Source organism: Anomaloglossus baeobatrachus, chromosome 4 (assembly GCF_048569485.1).
Source record: "Anomaloglossus baeobatrachus isolate aAnoBae1 chromosome 4, aAnoBae1.hap1, whole genome shotgun sequence".
Taxonomy (NCBI): domain Eukaryota; kingdom Metazoa; phylum Chordata; class Amphibia; order Anura; family Aromobatidae; genus Anomaloglossus; species Anomaloglossus baeobatrachus.
This window is the reverse complement of record NC_134356.1, coordinates 276,651,418-276,675,965: the sequence shown is the minus strand read 5'-3', so window position 1 is coordinate 276,675,965 and position 24,548 is coordinate 276,651,418. Positions and strand designations below refer to the sequence as shown.

The 24,548-nt window shown below is 44.2% G+C and overlaps 1 protein-coding gene across 3 annotated transcripts in view; it reads right to left on the bottom strand.

The window, feature by feature from the left end:
* The window catches only part of MSRB3 (methionine sulfoxide reductase B3), a 289,938-nt gene that overhangs the window by 93,044 nt on the left and 172,346 nt on the right, over positions 1–24,548 (bottom strand). The window lies entirely within an intron of this gene.

Below are 24,548 nucleotides of genomic sequence, written 5' to 3'. Positions count from 1 at the left end.
GAGCCAATAAATATTTTCTCCACATGTGCTTCAAAAAGAAATTAGAGTGGAAAGGAACTGAATTATGCTACCTTCTCACCCAGCCAAAACGTCTATGCTTACAATGACCACCTTCAGAATCAAGTCTTTCTGGCCCATGGCCACTGTGTGCTTGGTTCTGCCTTTCGGAAATATGTGCCCAAACTCTTCTCACTTCCACACATTCTGCAGTAAGGTAAAGCAGACCTTGCATGCTGCATTAGGAGGTTCATTGAGCAAATAGAAAGCAATTACGATAGCACAGCTCCATGTACATTCCGGCAAACATACTTAGGAGTAGAAAATACAAGCAATTTTAAAGACACTGATTTAGACAGACTTAAGCGTGAGACCTATACTTTTCTTTCAAGCTTACAAGCAAAAACTGGAAACAGCAGGGTAGTTGTGGCAATGTTTGATCAGCCACTCTCCCAGCAAATCTCTAAGGCTAAGTTCACACATCCAGTTTTTGCTGAGCGGCACAATACGGCGCTTTGCAGAAAAAAACGCAACCGTTTTTTTTGTTGCCGCCGGTTGCGTTTTTTCCCCAAAGACTTGCATTAGCGCCGTATTGTGCCGCATAGCCTTGCGTTGCGTCCGTTTTTTGCCAGATGCGGCATATTTAGCCCACGCGGCGGCCGGATGGAACGTTGCCTGGCACGTTTTTTTTGTGCGGCGAAAAAACCACATCGTGCCGGATCCGGCGTGATTTACAACGCAAGTCTATGGACGCCGGATGCGGCGTCCTGCGGCAAAAAACGCATCCGGTCACCGGATGTGGTTTTTTTGAACTGCGCATGCTCAGTATCAAGCTGCATCCACCAAAAAACGGACGGGCCGCATGGAAAAACGTATGCAACAGATCCGTTTTTGTCACCGCATCCATTGCATAGGTTTTTGAGCCAGATTGAGCCGCACTGCAAAAACCGGATGTGTGAAAGCAGTCTAAGGCTGGTTTCACATCAGCGTTTTTCTGCCGTATTGCCAGATCCAGCACAAGTACAGTACAGTTCAATACAGTTCACAGACAGTGCGGAAAGCCCCGGTCACATGCTGTCACATGCTCTGGTCACATGACCGCATGTGCCCGGAGCTTGCTAGTGAACTGTATTGAACTGTACTACACTTATGCCGGATCTGGCAGTGCGGCAGGAAAACGCTGATGTGAAACCAGCCTAAACCTATACATGTTTGGTGTTTACGAACTCGCACTGACCTGAGGCATCCCACCCACACATCAGTTTTACCATTTAATGAACACAGTGAATAAAATATCTCAAAAACAATAGTGCTATCTCAGTTTTTTTTGCAATTTTTCTGCATTTGGAATTTTTTTGCCGTTTTCCATTACACTATATGTTCAAACTTGTGGTTTCATTTAAAAGTACAGCTCGTTCCGCAAAAAATGAGCCCTCACATGACCAGATTGCCTAAAAAATAAAAATGTTACGTCTCGCAGAAGAAGAATGTCGGGAAAAAAAACGGAAAGCGAAAAATCGGCCGTTCGTGAAGGGGTTAAATCCCTCAATCCCCCCCTTTTATTACATATATAACACATATGTAAGGTTTAAAAAACCCTTAATTAAAAAAAAAAAAGAAAAAGATTTTCCCCATTTGTATACACTGTTTTTTTAAACAAAGACCCCCAAAGTACCATAGGTCCTTTCCTTTGAGAACTAACCCAATCATGTAAAGTTACCTTAAAATGACACACCAAATACAAAGGTTTTGGAACAAGTTTAATATTTCTATTTTTAATCTCTTTTTTTTTCTGCAATGGAGGAGCTACATAGCTTTATATAATAATAATAATAATTATAATTTTATTCATTTATATAGCGCTATTAATTCCACAGCGCTTTACATACTGTGGCAACACTGTCCCCATTGGGGCTCAGAATCTAGAGTCCTTATCTGTAGGTCTTTGGAGTGTGGGAGGAAACCCACGCAAACATGGGGAGAACATACAAACTCCATGCAGATGGTGTCCTTGGTGGGATTTGAACCCAGGACCCCAACGCTGCAAAACTGCAGTGCTAACCACTGAGCCACCGTGCCGCCAATATAGCTGTGTTGTGACAGTTTGAGCATGCTCAGTTTAAAAAACTGATCCATGTAATCTGTTTTTTGCCGCATCCCTTTGCATGCGGCGTCCATAGACAGCCATTATACATTATGCCGCATCGCGCCGGATGCAGCGGGATGCGATTTTTCTCATGACACAAAAAACATCTAGGTCTGCGTTTTTTCCGGCTGCCGGATCGGACAATTACGCAGCATCAGGCAAAAAACGGAGAGAACGCACGGCCATGCGGCACAATCCAGCGGTAATGAAAGTCTATGGGGAAAAAAACAGATGCGGCGACAGCTGTCGCCGCATACGTTTTTTCACAAAAGCGCCGGATTGTGCCGCATAGCAAAAACCTGATGTGTGTACATATCCTAACTAATAATCCAAGGTAGGTCACATCCTAACCTATTTAATCAGCTTACTTTTAACTATGGATCATATACAGTCACGGCTGAAAGTGTTGGCACCCTTGAAATTGTTCCAGATAATGAAGTATTACTCCCAGAATATACTGTAATTGCAATTAAACATGTTTTGTTATATACCGTATTTTGTGGACTATAAAACTCCCTTTTTTACTCCAAATTTTGGACGAAAGTGTGGGGTGCGCCGTATAGTTCGGATGTACCTGGCTGTGGCCATAGGGGGGTTGCAGCAGAGGAGCAGATCACAGGAGGCAGGAGCAGGGTCACAGAAGGCAGGAGCCTGCACTGGGGATAAAAGTGTGCTTGCTATTAAAGAAAATGGACATACACTGCTCCCTTCGCCAATCATGCCATCCACATCTTGGCGCTGGCTAAAGTTCAAAGATTATAGGCATAATTCCGTTCGACGAACCACTCTAACCCCATTGAAAACAATGGGAGGCAAACACAAACACATAAAAACACATAGAAAACACCTTCAAAGGTGTCCAAAAGGTGACAAACAACTCCCAAGACACTACAAACACATGGGAAAGTGACAAGGACATATACTCATGCGCAAACAAAAAAGCTGGACGAGTAAAAGGAGGAGGAGACACAGATATAGGCATGTCATGCCCTTCTAAAATCATGTAAAACACAGCAAGGGTACTCCAAGCAGAGTCTCCCTTTTTTCCAAAAATTGGGCCACACACACCACTTCAGTGGCATCACTTGTGCCCCAGTTGCAAACTGGATGTGTTGATTTGCATCAAGCACATTCAAAAATACGCCAGCCTTAACTGTCCCCAGGATGACACCGGGGTAGGTATCAAAGTCTTTGCTGAACCATGACTTGTTCATCTTGGCTCATTGTTAAAAACACAGCAAGGGTACTCCAAGCAGAGTCTCCCTTTTTTCCAAAAATTGGGCCACACACACCACTTCAGTGGCATCACTTGTGCCCCAGGTGCAAGCTGGATGTGTTGATTTGCATCAAGCACATTCAAAAATACGCCAGCCTTAACTGTCCCCAGGATGACACCGGGGTGGGTAGCAAAGTCCTTGCTGAACCATGACTTGTTCATCTTGGCTCATTGTTAAAAACACAGCAAGGGGACTCCAAGCAGAGTCTCCCTTTTTTCCAAAAACTGGGCCACACACACACCACTTCAGTGGCATCACTTGTGCCCCAGTTGCAAACTGGATGTGTTGATTTGCATCAAGCACATTCAAAAATACACCAGCCTTAACTGTCCCCAGGATGACACCGGAGTAGGTAGCAAAGTCCTTGCTGAACCATGATTTGTTCATCTTGGCTCATTGTTAAAAACACAGCAAGGGGACTCTAAGCAGAGTCTCCCTTTTTTCCAAAAATTGGGCCACACACACACCACTTCAGAGGCATCAACTGTCCCCCAGTTACAAACTTGACAGGTTGATTTGCATCAAGCACATTCCAAAATACGCAAGCCTTTACTCTCCCCAAAATGACACAGGGGTAGTAAAGTCCTTGCGGATCCATGACTTGTTCATCTTGATGAACGTTAGTCTGTCCACATTGTCACTGGACAGACGCGTGCGCTTATCTGTCAGCACACACCCAGCAACACTGAAGACACATTCCGAGACAACGCTGGCTGCGGGACATGACAAGATCTCCAAGGCGTAATTGGCGAGCTCAGGCCATTTTTCAAGATTTGAAGCCCATAATGAGCAAGGCTCCAGTTGCAAATTCATGGCATCAATGTTCATTTGGAGATACTCCTGTATCATCCTCTCCAGCCGTTGACTATGTGTCAGACTTCTTGTCTCTTGTGGCCTTGCATTGGATGGACTAAAAAAATGATGAAACGATTGCATAAAATTGCTGTTACCAGCACCAGATACGGTGTTGCTGGTACGGTTTGACTGATAATAACGAGACAATCCCATGTTTGGCAAGTTACAACTGGGAGATTCACTCTGTGCACCACTGGTGTTTGGTGGAAAAGCCGAGCTAAGATTGCGTAACAGCTTCTGCTGATACTCCTGCATACGTGCGTCCCTTTCTATGGCTGGAATTATTTCGCCAAATTTTGACTTGTACCGGGGTTCTAAGAGTGTGGCAACCCAGTAATCAGCATTACTTCTAATTCGGACAATCCAAGGGTCATGTTGTAGGTAGTGCAGCAAGAAGGCGCTCATGTGTCTTGCGCATCGCTTCGGACCAAGTCCTTGCTGTGTTTGTGGCGGTGAGGTGATAACCGTGCTTCCTTCCTCTGACATCTCCCCCCAACCTCGAACAACCGAAATTTGACCAAGGTCTCCCTCATCTGCTGAGTCTTCCATGCCCATCGCCAGTTCGTCCTCCATTTCTTCCTGGGCTCCTGCACCTTCCTCAACATTTTCGCTGCTACCATGCGCCCTTGTTAATCCCTCTCCCCCCCCGTCCCATGCCTGCCGCCTTGGTGATGCAGAACATCTGGACCTTGCAGATCTTGGTAACCCTTCCACATACGAATCATCCTGTACTTCCTCCCCTTCCTCTTGTCCCACCCCCTGACTCCGAATAGTGTTTAGAGTGTGCTCCGGCAAGTAAATGACTGGAATTGTCATGCTGAGAATGGCATAGTCAGCGCTAAACATATTCTTCGCCGTGTCGAAACTGTGCAGAAGGGTGCATAGGTCCTTGATCTTAGACTCCAGCAGCGTGATCTGCCCCACCGCTGCATCTTGTTAGCCCAGGCTATACGTCATAACGTATTGCACCAGGGCTCGGCGGTGCTGCCACAGTCGCTGCAACATGTGGAGAGTCAAATTCCAGCGTGTCGGCACATCGCATTTCAGGCGATGTCCCGGCAGGCCGAAAGACATCTGGAGCAATGCAAGTCGGTCAGCTGCGCCGGTTTAACGGCGGAAGTGAGCAGAGAGTGACTGTGCCTTGTGCAGAAGCTCATCTAGGCCGGGATAGTGGGTTAAAAACTGCTGGACAACAAGGTTCAACACGTGAGCCATACATGGCACGTGTGTCACCTTGCCCCGGCGTAGGGCCGCACCCAGGTTTGCAGCATTGTCGCACGCGGCCTTCCCTGGCTGCAGGTTGAGTGGAGACAACCATTTACTAAACTCGCTCTCCAGAGCTGACCACAACTCCTCAGCTGTGTGACTCTTATTTCCCAGACATTCCAACGTAAAGACCGCCTGATGCCGTTGAGCTCTGCTGCTAGCATAGTAAGGAGGTGTGCGGCATTCCTTGTGCACAGTTAAAATGCGGGTGGCCTGACCAGGCTTGGGGCGGAGGTGGAGGACCCAGATGAGGTTCAGGAGGCAGAAGCAGTGGAGGAACTTCCACATACAGAGGATTGACGCACAACTCGTGGGGACGGCAAGACTTGTACAGCAGACCCTTCTCCATCTCGCACCATAGTTACCCAGTGCCCAGTCAGCGACATGTAACGGCCCTGTCCATACTTACTGGTCCAAGTATCGGTGGTGAAATGCACCCTGTCACACACAGAGTTTCTCAAGGAAGCGGTGATGTTGTGTGCGACATGCTGGTGTAGCACAGGCACACCTTTCTTGGAGAAGTAGTGGCGACTGGGCATCTGGTACTGGGGCACTGCGATGAACATAAGGTCTCGAAAATCCTCTGTGTCCACCAGGCGGCAAGGCAGCATTTCTGTAGCCAACAGCTTGCAGAGGGTGAAAGTCAACCTCTTAGCTTTGTCATGGCTCGGAGGAAATGGCCTTTTAATTGTCCACATCTGAGGGACCGAGATCTGGCTGCTGTGTGGAGACGGTGTGGAGTAGGGTGTCCCTGGAAAACTGCTGGTCTACGAGGAAAGTGCAGGTGGAGACATGATATTGCCTTCATCCAAAGTTGGTGCTCTCAATGTCTCAGAGAGCTCTACAACAGCACCTGTTTCCCCTCCCAAAACAACTGATGATGACCTGCCAAGCAAACTGCCTGTTATGGTTAAAGAGGTGGAAGGTCTGCGTAGAAAAACATGTGTGACAGCTGTCCCCACAGTCATAGAGGATGAAGAGCGCATGGATGGAGTTGAAGGGGCAGACGGTGTTTGGCCCACTCCGCTAGGCCGCATTGTAGCACAGTGAGCTTCCCACTGGGACTTATGCTTGTTATTCATGTGACGGTTCATGGACGAAGTAGTCAAACTAGTGAGTTTTTGGCCTCTACTTACAGATTGGCGACAAAGCCTACAGATCACATGAGTTGGGTTATCCTTTGCGATGTAAAAAAAGGACCAGGCAATGCAACTATTAGAGCCCATGCGACCTGCAGAGCCACCCCAACTTGTGCTCAGAGGCAGAGTTGTGGCTGAGGATGCAGTTGTTGACGTGCTTCCAGTACTCCGTCTTTGTCCAGGAAGGCGCAAGCTAACCTCATCGTCAGTCTCATCCTCCTCCATCGCCTCTGCTGACCTGCTCGAGTGCCTGACTGTCGGTTGACAGTAAGTGGGATCTAGAACTTCATCATCAAATGTTGTGTTTGCACTCCCTTCGCCCTCAGACCTAACCTCTTCCTGCCCTGACTGAATAGTTAAGTTGTCATTCCAATCAGGTATCTGAGTCTCATCGTCATCAGTATATTCCTCATTGTCTCCACCAAGAGGTGTTACAGTTTGTGAATGAGGGTGTACATTATGCTCAGAAACTTGGTCATCAGGGCCTGAATCAGACTCACAAAGCTTCTGGGCATCACTGCAGACCATTTCCTGGTCTGTACTCACTGTAGCTTGGGAGCAGACCTCTGATTCAAAGGCTATAGTGTGACTGAACAGCTCTGCAGACTCACCCATCTCTGTTACACCATACTCTGCAGGGCGGGTGGAGACTTGAGAGCTGGGAGAAAGCAAGTGCGATTGGGGTGACAACTCAGAGGACTGTTGTTTTTAGGATGTTGAAGTTGAGGTGGAGGAGAGGCCACTTGTTGGAGCACTTGAGATCCATTCAAGCATGTTCTTTTTTTGTGCATCATCTACCTTTGTTACAGTAGTTCGGTTCCGTAAAAAAGGGAGCACATCAGATTGTCCACGGAAAGTAGTAGACATCTTACTTTTGCTTGAAGATGGCCTTTCTTCAGCAGATGTTACTGTAGCTTTACCAGTTCCCCACGGACACAAACCTTTTTTCCCTTTCCAACACGCCTGTTCCCCTTTCCACCAGCATCTGTCCTTTTGTCACTCATTTTGTTTGTGACCAGATTGGACACTTAAAATGTCATAGCAAAAATGGAGAGGTGGTGTACAATGCAGAGGTGGTCTAGCTTTATTGACAGCTGAAGAACCAACACTGACTATCCCTGACAATGCAACTATGGCCCTAAAACTGGCAGCACTGTTTGCTATTAAAATTGCGTAGCGAAAATGGGCAGGTGCGTAGAATGCAGATGTGGTATACCTTGCTTGGCACCAGAGGAACACTAAGTTAGTATCCCAGACACTTTTAGTATGCCACTAAGTGTCAGCACTGTTTGCTATAAAAATTGCATAGCAAAAATGGGCAGGTGTGTACAATGCAGAGGTGGTGTAGGTAGCAGGACAGCAAAGGAAGCCTCAATTTCTATCCCTGCCAATGAAAAATGCAGCAAGGAATTGCCTGAGCTGATGTAGCCAGACGCTGTTATCTAAAGCCCTGCACAGCATTGGGACGGACCTGCCTAGCAACAATGCCTATGAACGGCTGTAATGCAGCCCTGAAAAGGGCTGAAATTACAAGTAGTCCCTAATCCCTAAAGCGCTGTGTAGATTGCACTGTATGTCTATAGCGCACACGGCAGCAGTGGCAGCGGTGACTGTCACCCACCCGCACCAGAGAGATAATGGCGGTGACAGGGAAAATGGCCGGATCTTATAGAGCAAAGACATGTGACATGCACAGCCTATGACACATGCCCTTGCTTGTCTGGCAAAAATCCACTTTGCTGTGTGTGTGTCTGTGATTTGCTGACAGCCTGGCCCGCCCCACTGTACGCACGGTTAGGAAAAAAAAAATGGCGATCGGCATTCTTTCAGCACTCAGCAGCAGCACTGATCTAAACCGCGTCCCCACCGCACACTATACGCTGAATTTTGATAATATCATGATTCACAGTGACTCACACTATCACAGTGAGAAGCTAGCTAGTAGTTAGCTACGCTTTTTGTTGATCGAACCGTTCTCGAACGTAACTCGAACTACTGAACTTTTACCAAATCGTTCGAGTTCGTCGAACGACTTGAATACCCCCAAAATCACTTGAACATGAAATTGGCGAACCTCGAACATCGCTCATCTCTATTCAAATGTCGATGGATAGTCCACGCTGACAATGATGCACCCTGAGCCTGCAAGACAGCTTCAATTTCTTTGGAACTTGATTGGTGCTGATTATCCACCATGCTGACCATCCTGTGTTGCAATCAATCAATGTTGCAAATCAATTTTTCTCTGCCGATCACGACCAGGGAAACTAGCTACAGTGTTGTGGGTTGTAATCTTTTTTATTATGTTGTGCACTGTGGACAAAGGGACATCAAGATCTCTGGATTGTTACCTTGAGTTTGTTGATATTTTTCAACAATTTTGGTTTTCAACTCCTCGGACAGTTCTCTTCTCTTTCTGTTCTTCATGCTTAGTGTGGCACACACAGACACACAATGCAAATATTGACAAAATCAATCAATTTATTTAACAAAATTTTATTAACATAGACATATAACATACAAAAATGCCAACAGGTATTGGGAGGACAGAGAATATTGCACACTGTATTAGTAGATCAAAATGATATCCAAGGACTAATAAATATAAAGTGAAACAGTGCTTGTAAACATCCAAGGAAAGTTTTTTATATGTTCAGCCTGAATTGCAGCCAATGGAATTATAAAGTGCAAAAGTGCGTGTTCTAACAATAAACAAACAGCAGGGGGAGCCCAATCAATTGATTTATATGGAAATCCAAGGTAAATGGATGATATAATTATGCAGGGCAAATCTAAGAGGATTCAGGCAATTGCAAAGTGCAGTTATGCTAGAAAGGAAAGTAACCAGCGGCTAAGTAGGGCACAACAGGCAAAACAATGAGAGATCTACAGTTAACTAAATAAGTAAGCTTGCAAGTAGCACATAATACCTCCATCCACACACCCACGCCTCCAACGTGCGTTGGAGGCGTGGGTGTGTGGACGGAGGTATTATGTGCTACTTGCAAGCTTACTTATTTAGTTAACTGTAGATCTCTCATTGTTTTGCCTGTTGTGCCCTACTTAGCCGCTGGTTACTTTCCTTTCTAGCATAACTGCACTTTGCAATTGCCTGAATCCTCTTAGATTTGCCCTGCATAATTATATCATCCATTTACCTTGGATTTCCATATAAATCAATTGATTGGGCTCCCCCTGCTGTTTGTTTATTGTTAGAACACGCACTTTTGCACTTTATAATTCCATTGGCTGCAACTCAGGCTGAACATATAAAAAACTTTCCTTGGATGTTTACAAGCACTGTTTCACTTTATATTTATTAGTCCTTGGATATCATTTTGATCTACTAATACAGTGTGCAATATTCTCTGTCCTCCCAATACCTGTTGGCATTTTTGTATGTTATATGTCTATGTTAATAAAATTTTGTTAAATAAATTGATTGATTTTGGCCGTATACTATGGTTCCTGTTGTTTGTATCATACTAGTTTTTGGCCGTTATGTATATTAAAAGGTACAGTGTGGTGAATGCAAATATTGAGTCAACTTCTCTCCTTTTTATATGGCTTCAGGTGTGATTTTCATATTGCCCACACCTGTTGTTTACCACAGGTGAATTTGAATGTGCATCACATGCTTGAAAACATCAGTGCCTGCATTCAGTTGTCCACAAGACTATCTACACTATACTTCTGTATTCTACTCAGACATTATCAGCCTGCATTACTGGGCATCACCTTTGTTTCATTATAGACATTTCTCAGCTCCTATTGGTGGACATAGTCTCTCTAACCTCTATCGATAAATCAGGGACTTTATGATTAAGACCTGGGCTAGGTTTAAATGTCCTTATTATGTGTTGCTTTGATTCACCAAATAAACTTTAATCTTCACTTGTGTGCAACCTTTATGAATAAACTGTAATCAAACATTCACGATTACAACTAAGAGTGTGGTGGATTTTCTCATTTGAACCTGATTGGTTGCAGTCAGATGAAAAGTGTCTGACTGCTTTCAATCAGAGGCGCTGTGTGTGTGTCTCTATTGCTGTAAACATAAATAAATGAATAAAAAAATGTAAAAAGACATCCGGGAGGCGGAGCTACGAGGTAGCTGCTTTTATCATGAGCTCCAGCAGCAGCCTAGGCCAAAAACGTTATCCAGGCCCATCCTAACATCTCAAGGCTGCAGGGATAAGGACAGGACAAGGGGCGCACATCAGGCCCGGCTCTCCTGATACTCCAGAGGTGAAAGGTGTATGCTGCACCACAAAGAAAGGAGTGCTCTGACACAAAGCACCAGGCTGCAGGCTGTGGGCTGTGCTGCACAGAGGAACGCTGCCCATCCTCCCTGCTCCCCCTGCAGCTGTGCCACTGCAAACGGAAAGCACCCGGGACCTGGTAAGAGAGGGGTTAAATATCGGGCACTAACATCCAGAAGGAGACAGGGAAGGGGACTGAAGTGCTTCCAGCGGCAGCCATAGTTTTCAGTGAACTCTCACACACTCCCCTCCCTACCACAGAAGAAATAGTGAAACACCGAGCAGCAGCAAGCTCAGCAAACAGGACTGCACGCTGTGTTTACCTGTCACACAGAGCTCCGTGGACAGGCCCACCGTCTGAGATACTGTGAGTGAGGAGGGAGCTGAGAGCCCCTGGAGACATTTGGCTGTGAGAGCAGGTCAGGAGATAAACAGGGGGCTGTGAAGGGGGCAGATACATCCCTGCAGGTCTCATCTTAAATGGCTGCTGCACAAGGCCTGTAATCTGCAACAGTAAACAGAGGCAGATAAGCCTGAAGTGCATCACAGCTCAACTTGATTAACCCCTACTTCACCACTTCACCAGCACTGACAGTATAGAAGAGGGTGAAAAACAAAAAGAAGTGGGATCAGTCATCTGGCCTGCCTCCTGCCCTTCTGACTGGTCTTTTTCAAGTAACATCTATACACTCTCATTTCACAGCGTGGAAATAATTGTGAAACAGCCAAGTTTACCACACAGATGTAATTAAGCTTATGTTATTGTGACGTCACCACAGTCTCTAAAGAAGCTCCATATTTACAGTTCTTACTATGGATAAATTTGTGGGTAAGAGCAATGCCACACAACCAAGTAAAGGAATTAGACCGCAAAGACGAAACCAAAATGCACCCCCATCACCAGGGGCTTCCCCTGAGGCAACTACAGACCCACCCCAGGCCACTGCTAAGGCCATCACGGATCTCTTGATGCCGGTGATTGATGGGCGGCTGGCAGCCTTCCAGTCTTCATTAGACGTTATAGTCACCCAAGTTAATGCCCAGGGTTCAAGGCTAACAGATGTGGAGCAGAGGGTCTCTGACATGGAGGACTCTGTAAAGGAAATTTCAGAGATGCTGGAGAGCAGGAATAAGGACATTGCTGTATTGCTGGACAAGGTAGATGATCTTGAGAACAGGTCCAGACGCAATAATTTAAGGTTGGTGGGCGTCCCTGAATCGGTTCGGCAAGCTGATCTACTGAAACTCACTTCAGAATGCCTACCAGGAGCTTTGAAATTGGATCTAAAGTCGGGGCCAATTGCTATTGAAAGGGCCCACAGAGTGGGCCCACTTAGAAATGATGGAGAGGTCAGACCCAGACAAGTAATTTTTAAGGTCCTGGACTTCCAAGACAAGATCAGATTGCTGACAGCATTTAGAAAAAATCGCTCACTTACCTACAATAACTCTAAACTGCTTTTGTTCCAAGATTACTCAGCAGCCTTGACAACAAGACGGAAAGCCTTCAATCCAGTATGCAAACTACTGGCGGAAAAAAATATTCGCTTCAGTCTACTGTATCCTGCTGTTCTACGCTTCACTACAGGGGGAAAGAATTGGACTTTTGAAGATCCTAAGTTGGCTTTAAATTACCTTCTTCAGGAAAATGGAGCTTCGCCAGCAGTCAACACAGACACTTAAATCGGAGACGTCACTGTGCTACAGTTCTGATGTTCATTCTGTTTTTCCTTTTTTTTTCAGTGTCAGGACTGCCAGAGAGGCAGGTGACATTGCCATTAGATTAAGGTTTTTGTTTAGATGGGAAGGGGTTAGGGGGCTCTGCGTGCGTACCTTTAGTTTAGCTCTCATATGGGTTGTCGCGTTTACTCGCTGGGATGGACGTGGGAACCCAAATAGGTTGTTTATAATTTTACAATTAATTCCTCCTTCTGGAATAGGATAAATGACTAACACAGAGAGCACAAATGTGTCCACGATTAAATCGCTGTATTGGTGCTCCTGGAATGTTAACGGGTTAAACTCTCCTATTAAGAGGAAAAAAGTTTTAAATTATCTACATCGTTTAAATTGCCATATTGTCTTCTTACAGGAAACACACTGGATGAAGGGCAATCACCCATTTCTTCACAGCAGAAAATATGCCGTATGCGCAGAAGCGTCATTTACGAGAAAACAAAGAGGGGTAGCTATATTGATCAATAAGCATATTAGTCAAGAAGTTCTGGAGGTGTCAGAGGACCCTATGGGGAGATTATTATTGGTGAAAGTGAAGATAGAGGGCACCATCTACAACTTAGCAAACATATATGCACCAAATATTCCTGATCCACAGTTCAGAGCCAGATTGATCGAAAGTATCACAGGTTGGGATATGACTAATTTAATTGTAGGCGGAGATTTCAATGAGGCTCATGATGGAATTTTAGACAGGTCAAGTCCCCAGCCATCTCCTCTATTGGCGCTCCATAGTGGTTTGCAATATCTCGTCAATCAATTGGGACTAATAGACACATGGCGCATGCAGCACCCAATAGATAAAGATTATACATTTTATTCACATGTCCATGACTTACATACACGGATTGACTATTGGCTACTAAGCCCAGCACTGATGCCACATTTACTTTCCTCCAACATCCTAGACATCTGTATTTCGGATCATGCACCGGTTACTTTTAATTTGTTATTATCTACCACAATACTACGGGAAAGAAGGTGGAGGTTTCCTTCATATTTATATCAATCTGAGGATTTCAAAGCTTCTTTACAAAACTACTGGAGCTTTTATGAGAAGGATAATCACGAGCATAGTGGGGACGCTGGTTTGTATTGGGCTGCCTCCAAGGCAGTAGTAAGAGGTCAGATAATATCATATGTCAGCCATAAGAGAAAAAAGCTCCTGGAACAAACTATATCAGCACAAAAACTTCTCACGCAGGCTTATAAAGATTTTAAAAATAACAACACGGATGCGACAAAACAACATTTCTTAGAGGCCAAGGAGGCGGCGGACACCTTGGCCCATGAGATGGCACTTAGTAACCTGGACTACCAGAAACATAAATACTTTAAATGGGGCAACAAACCTGGGAAATTACTAGCTTCTTTAACCAAACCCTTTAGAACCACCACTAGAATCCACAAAATTAAAAAGAAAGATGGTACCATGGTAACAAAAGATGAGGAAATAGTGGAGGAGTTCAGGGCATTCTTTGGCTCGCTGTATGAGGCGGAACCGAGGGAGGTTGACGGGGAAGCTGATTTTATCCATGGTACCGTAGCGCCCATCTTGACAGAGGAACAAAGAGTAGTACTAAACACCCCTATAAATATTTCAGAAATAGTAAAAACTATTGGCACTCTTAAACTAGCCAAAAGCCCAGGGCCCGACGGATTTAGTAACGAATATTATAAGATCTTGGGAGCCTCTATCGGTCCTCATCTATGTGCAGTGTATAATAAGATAGTCACAGATAGAATAATTCCTGACAGGTTCAATGAGGCAAACATTATAGTATTACCTAAGCCAGGAAAAGACCCACTACAGGTGGAGGGATACAGACCCATCTCATTACTCAACTCTGATTTTAAAATCTTTACTAAAATACTATCTGGTAGATTACAACAAGTGATTCCAGATCTTATTCTGCCCTTCCAAACGGGATTCGTGCACGGGAAATCCATCACCTATAACATCAGGACGGCTATTGGGGCTATCTCTTATAGCAGGAAGCATAGATGTACCAAACATATAGTAGTTAGCCTTGATGCGGACAAGGCCTTTGACAGGGTCTCTTGGGCCTATCTACATAATCTTTTGGCATGTCGCCAGGTGGGATCCTGGTTTTGCGAAGCAGTCAAGATGATATACACAGAACCCAAATCCAGACTATCTATAAATAATACATTCTCTGAGCCATTTGAGGTACAGAGGGGAACGAGGCAGGGGTGTCCCTTGTCACCTTTATTGTTTAATTTGGCTCTGGACCCAATGTTGAGGACCCTACATAATTTAGCAGTATTTCAGGGCATGAGAGTCGGTGGGACAACAATTAAACTTTTGGCTTTTGCCGATGATATTTTATTGTTTATTGCCAATCCCTCTCAAGCGATTCCAGAGATAATGAACACATTGAATAATTTTGGAAAGGCCTCAGGCTTCAGGGTAAATTACAAAAAAACTGAGGCATTGGCAATGTACAAATCGGGTAAAATTGATAACAACTTATTTCCCTTCCAGTGGTGTACCAGGTCCATTAAATATTTGGGGATTCAGCTCCCAGCAAACCCCTTGTTACTATATCAAATTAATTATAAGCCTCTTATAAATTCATTAATACATCTATTCCAATCTTGGAAACATCTGAAAATATCCTTTTCGGGCCGATGTCACTTAATTAAAATGGTAGCATTCCCCAAAATAATGTTCTTATTTCAGACTCTCCCGTTGCTTCTACGCAAATCAGATATTAAACTACTAAATTCATCCTTTGGAAAATTCATTTGGGGGCACAAGGGGCGTACTAGGATCAGCTTAATCAAGCTTCAATTACCAAAAGGGGCAGGGGGCATAAATCTTCCAGATCTGGGCAGATATAATCTAGCAGCAAATTTTAGATATGTGGTGGACTGGGTGCGAGGAGTATCTCACTTTGCCAATGTACAATTGGAACAACAGCTATGTTCACAAGTCTCGTTAACAGCATTGCTGCATTTAGGGAACGAGGAAATACCGAGTGAGGTTAGGGATCATCAAACACTATGGCATACTATACAAACGTGGAGGAAGGTGAGGAAACTTGGTAAAATTAACACTTCAAGTTCCCCATTTCAACCCTTTATTGGAAATCCGAGATTCCTCCAGGGTCGCCCTCCGAGGATTTATGATACATTGTCAATGCAGGGTTGTGCTTATGCTGCAGATCTAATGGAGCCTGATTGGTCGTTGCTTTCTTACGAGAAGGTGGCACACCGATTTCCAGCTTTTGTGGGTCAGCCTTTTATTTTTCTTCAGGCGCGTAGCTTGGCACAAAAATATCTTGTTGACAAGCCAAAGGGAGATCTTGGAGGAAGTGTGGATAACTTTCTTAGGAGGGCAAGAAGCCAGGCGTCCTCGACTAGTCAGGTTTATTCAATGTTGCGTACAGTTTGGACATGGGAGGGGAAAACAACAGGTCCAGCAAAATGGAAGGTAGACATGCCAGACTTCGAGGTAAAGGATTTTTTACAAGCCACGCTGTTGCAACGTAAATTTCTGTCGTCCAGTAGCTACACAGATATGGCCTTGATGATTCTACATAGAGCATATATTACTCCAAAAATTCAATCAAAAATGGACACAAATGCCTTATACTCTTGTTCTAAATGTGGCATAAGAGACACTGACCTGTTTCGCCACTTATGGGACTGTGTTCAGATACAGGGAGTATGGAGAAGCGTTCACTCAGTCTTACAAAACACATACAATATTCAGTTTGCTCTGACACCACAGTGGGCAATTTTTAACATGTTGGAGGAGGCTCAACAAAGTCTTCCGAGAGGTACCAGGGCAATGTTAACTATTTGGGCCTCGGCCACTAGGAAAAGTATCCTAGATCTCTGGGTAAATCCTGAAGCACCCTCTCTAGCGTTTATCCAAACAAAACTAATGTTCATATTCAAAATGGACTGGCTGGATGCACTGTCGAATAAGGAGAAGTTGACTAAGCGTTTCTTTGAAACATGGTCTTTATTTATACCTAACTTGGCTACAGTGCTTAAGGATAGACTTAAATCTCAGTTTGGACAGACCTCTTGGTACCTTCTTGAACTGCTCAATGGACACATACCAATTACATAAGTTACCATTTTAAGTTGCTTCTGGTCGCACGCAGAGCGGGGGGAGGGGTGGGCGGGACTGTTTTGATTATAATGTCATCAATGAAAGGCTCTTTGTATAAGAGCAGATTGTAAAAGAAATTTGGTTAAAATTCAATAAAAAGATGTTTAAAAAAAAATGTAAAAAACAGGAGTGCGATCCTCCCCAATTATGATACCCAGCCATGATAAAGCTGACAGTTGGGAGCTGGAATTCTCAGGCTTCAGATACACATGATTATTGGGCCCTCTGTGCATAAAAATAGCAGCTTGCAGCTGCCCAGGCTTGTTGCATCCATTAGATTGTCTATGAGACCCCCCATTACTAATCCGTACATAAGAAGAAATAAACAGAAACACCAAAAAAAGCCTTTATTTGAGGTAAAATACAAAAAAACACACCCTCTTTCACCCCTTTATTAACTTTATTGCTTTATGAAAAAAAATTAAAACAACAGTTACACTTTAAATGAGTTTTATCTGGATTTTATGTGATATACCAACACTAAGTAGCAAGTATTTGTGAAAAGTAAAGGAAATGATTCATGGTTTTCTAAATAGTTTACCAATTTGTCATGTACAAAGTAAAGCCATACCACTTCAAAAAGCGATTTATAAACACTCCCTGAGAAAATAGGACCTCAGGATAAAAAGTGATGTATATAAAGTTAAGTAGATGCCAGGAACTCCAAGGTATGTGGAAGGACACATGCTGTGGACCTCCTGGCATCTACATACAGTAACTCTATACAGGTAATATTACCAATATATTTATATCGTATTAACTGACTGGTCACCCTCTTTAACTGACTATTAACTGGTTTTATCACATGTGCTCAGTGTAGAGTTTATTATCAATGGTGGTACATACTTCCCCATTTAATTGCACTTGCATTTTATAACAAGTTTTCCTATAACTGTGGGTTTTCCCTCTCTCCATTTCCAACAACCTCTGCTTCTTTTGATGTTATGTGTTCCCTCTTCTGAGGTTCTCCCTGTTTACTTTTATGTCCTATTTTACTTTTTAATTGTATAAATAAAGCTTAGAATTTTTAATACTTGATTGGCATATGTTCCTTCTTATCCTGAGTTCCTATTTTTTTCAGGCAGTGTTTAGAAATCGTTTTGTGAATATTTTAAAAATATAAATGTGAAAAAAATTTGGTGTGCCTTTGTATTCAGCCCCCTGTAGTTTGACATCCCTAAAGTTGTGGACAAGAGTAAAGCAGGGTTAGGTTATAAAAAATAGCTTTAGCTCTTACCATATCATGGAACACGGTTCAATACATCAGCCAAAAATATAAGTACTATGGCACAAACCTACCAAGACATGGCTGTACACCTAAACTGATATCCCAAGCAAGGAGAAGCAGACAAGAAGCCCACGCTCACTCTGGAGGAACTGCAGTGATTGACAGCTCATGTGAGAGAATTTCTTCACAGGACAACTCTCAGTCATATACTCCACAAGTATGGCTTTATGGAAGAGTAGGAAGAAGAACATATTTTTTTAAATCAAGCCATAAGAAGTCCCTTTTGCAGTTTGAAAAAAATCCATGTAAAGGACACAGCTAGCATGTGAAAAAAGGTTCTCTAGACACATGAGACCAAAGTAGAACTTTCTGTGCTAAATGCAAAACACTGTGTGTGGCAGAACACTATCACTGCCTATCACCCTGAAAATACTATCCCCAGTGTCAAACATAGTGGTGGCAGCATCATGCTGTGGGAAAGTGTAGCGCCCCTGAACCCATCAGGGCACTACAAGGTACTGCCTCCTGTCAAAGATGCAGGGCCTACCCCCAGGAACCTGAAAGAGCAGTGCCGATAACAACAAAACATACTATAATCCCAGTTTTGCTCATCCCCAACGACTGGTGACAGACTAGAGTTGGACCCAATGGATGGCCACCTAGGGGTGGAGCTGATCCAGTCCACTAGACGACAAGCAGGTGGGAGGGGGCAGACAGTCAGGGAGTTAGTAAGTGGAAGTAAGAGGAGACTGATGTAACCGCACTGACGGTAGTGTGTGACGGTGGCCTGAGGGCCCAGGCGTGTGTATGCCGGTGGAGTACTGTAGAGTACTCCTGGAACCATAGTACCGACGGGGTACAGAGCCCTAGGTCAGGCAAACGCTCCAGGCAGACCTGATAAAATCTGCACAGTGAGGGGACCATCCAGGACCTCACTGACCATAAAGTCCGTGGGCACCAGCAGTGATGGAAGAACCTGGAACCGGAACAGAACACCGATCCTACAGGGTTCAAACTGCCGCCGTACGGACTAAAGACTGAGAGACAATTAGGAGGGGACCCCCAAGACGCTCTAAGCCACGGGGGCAACTTGAGAAGGGTGCAGGGGAAAGAAGTCACCGGGTCACTAAACCAGCACTGGGACTAAGGGAACTAGCGGTGAGCCCCAGCCTTCCTCCGGGTACCAGTTATCAAGCTGCTGTGAGTAAAGAACCCAGTTACACTACAACCCCTTGTGTGGCCTACCTTCTTTCTGTGCCTAACTCTATCACCTACCACCTGGGGCCCCGGCCCTACTTGCGGAGGGCCCAACATCCAGGCTGCCACTAACATCAGCCCCAGCGGTGGGAAACTGAGCCGCGGCGGTTACATCACCATAACCGCAACCCCGCAAGTGCCATCACGATACAAACTTTGCAAATACTCCCCTGTACATAACCTTCTTCAAGCGACCCCCAGGGTCACGGAACCGGGCAACAGCCACCCAGTGAACTGTTCCCGAAAATATACAGCCCGGGACCGGGATAATTTTTGCAATCCACTGTATTTGTGAATTGATAATTCTGCATCTCAATCTCTTATACTTTGGGGTCATGGTTCTATCATCTACAACAGAGGTTCCCAACCTTTTTGAACTTGAGAATCACATTCAGCTCTAAGAAAGGGTTGGGGGCCATATCCAGCTCCTGCCCCTTTCAGTAGTGACACCCAGAGCCCCCATTATGGTATCATGACGCTGTTCCACAGAAATCACACCGAGGCACTGTACCAATATCAAGGGATACCAACTTTACTCCCATTCAGATCTGCTCTTCTATGTGGGGCTACTCACAAAAGTCACTATGTGGAAACTTTCTCATCATAGCTGTTTACTGGACCTGGTGCTAATGTACAAATGTACCAAGCTAGAAGATAGCCATGAGCTACGCATAATGGGCCGTTGAGCTACATGTGGCTCCCGAGCCACAGGTTGGGGCCCTCTGGTCTACAAGATGCAATATCTATATGGAGCATATATTTTCTCCTTATGCTTGCATTTGTTTCTTCATGGTTATGCTTAGTTTTCTCCCATACACTAAAACATAATAATTTAATTTTTAGTAAGTTATTTTAAAGGTTAATAACGTTAGCACTGATTGGCATGTTAGCACAATATACAGTAGGGACCAAAACTTTTGCATTTTTTATAAAAAGTGTAATTACTTCTGTTTGGTTGTTGTGATAATAATATAATAAAAATAATAATAATAAAAAATCTTTATTTCTATAGCGTGAGCCTATTCTGGAGCACTTTACAATTTAGGAGGCAAACAAGTAACGGTTATAGAAAATATAATAATTAGAGCAAAAAAGACAACCCTGTTCATGAGAGCTTACAATATACAATGAGATGGGGGGGACAAGGTACAGGTGCTTATTTACAATGACAATCCAGCCATCTCAGAAAAATGGGGTATAGATAAAGGCTGCCTGAACCAGTCAGCCAATCTTTGAGATGCTTTTGGGTGTGGTGGAGGTTGACGGGGAGTTATGATGCCATTTTCCTGGTGATGAATTGAAAGTGCATGAAGTTGTTCTCATGCAAGACCTTAATTTTAACCAAAATGCTTTTGATTATAGGTATGGTCATTATATTAACCCCTTCACCCCCGGCCACTAAAACACCCTAATGACCGGGCCATTTTTTGCAATTCTGACCAGTGTCACTTTGACAGGTTATAACTCTGGAACGCTTCAACGGATCCTGGCGATTCTGAGATTGTTTTTTCGTGACATATTGTACTTCATGTCAGTGGTAAATTTAGGCCGATATTTTTTGCGTTTATTTGTGAAAATTTAGGAAATTTGGCGAAAATTTTGAAAATTTCGCAAATTTCAAACTTTGAAAATTTATGCCCATAAATCTGAGAGATATGTCACACAAAATAGTTACTAAATAACATTTCCCACTTGTCTACTTTACATCAGCGCAATTTTCGAAACAAATTTTTTTTCCGTTAGGAAGTTAGAAGAGGTCAAAGTTCATCAGCAAATTCTCATTTTTCCAACAAAATTTACAAAATAATTTTTTTAGGGACCACATTACATTTGAGGTGACTTTGAGAGGCCTAGGTGACAGAAAATACCCAAAAGTGACCCCATTCTAAAAACTACACCCCTCACACTGCTCAAAACCACATCCAATAAGTTTATTAACCCTTTAGGTGCTTCACAGGAACCAAAGCAATGTGGAAGGAAAAAATGAAAATTTTACTTTTTAACACAAAAATGTTACTTTAGCCATAAAATTTTCATTTTTACAAGGGAGAAAAGAGAAAGTGCACCCTACAATTTATTGTGCATGTTCTCCTGAGTACGCTGATACCCCATATGTGGTAAAAATCAATTGTTTGGGCGCACGGCAGAGCTCGGAAGGGAAGGAGCGCCATTTGAATTTTTGAACGCAAAATTAGCTGCACTCATTAGCGGACGCCATGTCGGGTTTGAAGACCCCCTGAGGTGCCTAAACAATGGAGCTCCCCCACAAGTGACCCCATTTTGGAAACTAGAGGCCTCAAATAATTTTTCTAGATGTTTGGTGAGCACTTTGAACCCCTGGGGGCTTCACAAAAGTTTATAGCGTTGAGCCGTGAAAAGAAAAAAAAATTTTTTTACCACAAAACGGTTGCTTCAACTAGGTAGCTTTTTTTTTCACAAGGGTAACAGGAAAAAATGCACCATAAAATGTATTGTGCATTTTCTCCTGAGTACGCAGATACCTCATATGTGGTGGAAATCAAATGTTTGGACACACAGCAGTGCTCGGAAGGCAAGGAGCGCCATTTGAATTTTTGAGTGCAAAATTAGCTGCACCTGTTAGCGGACGCCATGTCGGGTTTGAAGACCCCCTGAGGTGCCTAAACAATTGAGCTCCCCCACAAGTGACCCCATTTTGGAAACTAGAGGCCTCAAATAATTTTTCTAGATGTTTGGTGAGCACTTTGAACCCCTGGGGGCTTCACAAAAGTTTATAGCGTTGAGCCGTGAAAAGAAAAAAAAATTTTTTTACCACAAAACGGTTGCTTCAACTAGGTAGCTTTTTTTTTCACAAGGGTAACAGGAAAAAATGCACCATAAAATGTATTGTGCATTTTCTCCTGAGTACGCAGATACCTCATATGTGGTGGAAATCAAATGTTTGGACACACAGCAGTGCTCGGAAGGCAAGGAGCGCCATTTGAATTTTTGAGTGCAAAATTAGCTGCACCTGTTAGCGGACGCCATGTCGGGTTTGAAGACCCCCTGAGGTGCCTAAACAATGGAGCTCCCCCACAAGTGACCCCATTTTGGAAACTAGAGGCCTCAAATAATTTTTCTAGATGTTTGGTGAGCACTTTGAACCCCTGGGGGCTTCACAAAAGTTTATAGCGTTGAGCCGTGAAAAGAAAAAAAAAATTTTTTACCACAAAACGGTTGCTTCAACTAGGTAGCTTTTTTTTTCACAAGGGTAACAGGAAAAAATGCACCATAAAATGTATTGTGCATTTTCTCCTGAGTACGCAGATACCTCATATGTGGTGGAAATCAAATGTTTGGACACACAGCAGTGCTCGGAAGGCAAGGAGCGCCATTTGAATTTTTGAGTGCAAAATTAGCTGCACCTGTTAGCAGACGCCATGTCGGGTTTGAAGACCCCCTGAGGTGCCTAAACAATAGAGCTCCCCCACAAGTGACCCCATTTTGGAAACTAGAGCCCTCAAATAATTGTTCTAGATGTTTGGTGAGCACTTTGAACACCTGGGGACTTCACAGAAGTTTATAGCGTTGAGCCGTGAAAAGAAAAAAATTTTTTTTTACCACAAAACGGTTGCTTCAACTAGGTAGCTTTTTTTTTCACAAGGCTATCAGGAAAAAATGCACCATAAAATGTATTGTGCATTTTCTCCTGAGTACGCAGATACCTCATATGTGGTGGAAAGTAATTGTTTGGGCGCATGGCGGGGCTCAGAAGAGAAGGAGCGCCATTTGACAGCAAAATTGGTTGGAATCATTAGCGGACGCCATGTCACGTTTGGAGACCCCCTATGGTGCCTAAACAGTGGAGCTCCCCCACAAGTGACACCATTTTGGAAACTAGAGCCCTCAAATAATTTTTCTAGATGTTTGGTGAGCACTTTGAACACCTGGGGGCTTCACAGAAGTTTATAGCGTTGAGCCGTGAAAAGAATTTTTTTTTTTTTTACCACAAAACGGTTGCTTCAACTAGGTAGCTTTTTTTTTCACAAGGGTAACAGGAAAAAATGCACCATAAAACGTATTGTGCAATTTCTCCTGAGTACGCAGATACCTCATATGTGGTGGAAAGTAATTGTTTGGGCGCATGGCGGGGCTCAGAAGAGAAGGAGCGCCATTTGACTTTTCAAACGCACAGACGCAGTGCACTGATCGGCCGCTGCAGGACGCACGGTCGGATGCGATAAAAAAAAGCGTCGGGGATACGTAAAAAAAAAGTCACGCCAAAAATTGACCATGGATGCAGATACGTTATGTGCATCCCTGATCAGCGCTTGGCGGGACGCACGGACGGATGCGATACAAAAAGCGTCGTGAATACGGAAAAAAAAAGTCACGCCAAAAATTGACCATGGATGCCGATCCGTTATGTGCATCCCTGATCAGCGCTTGGCGGAACGCACGGACGGATGCGATACAAAAAGCGTCGTGAATACGGAAAAAAAAGTCACGCCAAAAATTGACCATGGATGCCGATCCGTTATGTGCATCCCTGATCAGCGCTTGGCGGGACGCACGGACGGATGCGATACAAAAAGCGTCGTGAATACGGAAAAAAAAGTCACGCCAAAAATTGACCATGGATGCCGATCCGTTATGTGCATCCCTGATCAGCGCTTGGCGGGACGCACGGACGTATGCGATACAAAAAGCGTCGTGAATACGGAAAAAAGTCACGCCAAAAATTGACCATGGATGCCGATCCGTTATGTGCATCCCTGATCAGCGCTTGGCGGGACGCACGGACGGATGCGATACAAAAAGCGTCGTGAATACGGAAAAAAAAGTCACGCCAAAAATTGACCATGGATGCCGATCCGTTATGTGCATCCCTGATCAGCGCTTGGCGGGACGCACGGACGGATGCGATACAAAAAGCGTTGTGAATACGGAAAAAAAAGTCACGCCAAAAATTGAGCAGGGATGCCGATCCGTTATCTGCATCCCTGATCAGCGCTTGGCGGGACGCACGGACGGATGAGATACAAAAAGCGTCGGGGATACGGAAAAAAAAAAGTCACGCCAAAAATTGAGCAGGGATGCCGATCCGTTATCTGCATCCCTGATCAGCGCTTGGCGGGATGCACGGACGGATGAGGTGTAAAAATGGACAGGGGATACGGAAAAAAAAAAAAAAGTTATACTCACAGTACCCAGAGGACTAGCAGGAGGATCACTGACCAGAAGAGCTGCAGAGGAACAGATGGCAGAGAGATGGACAG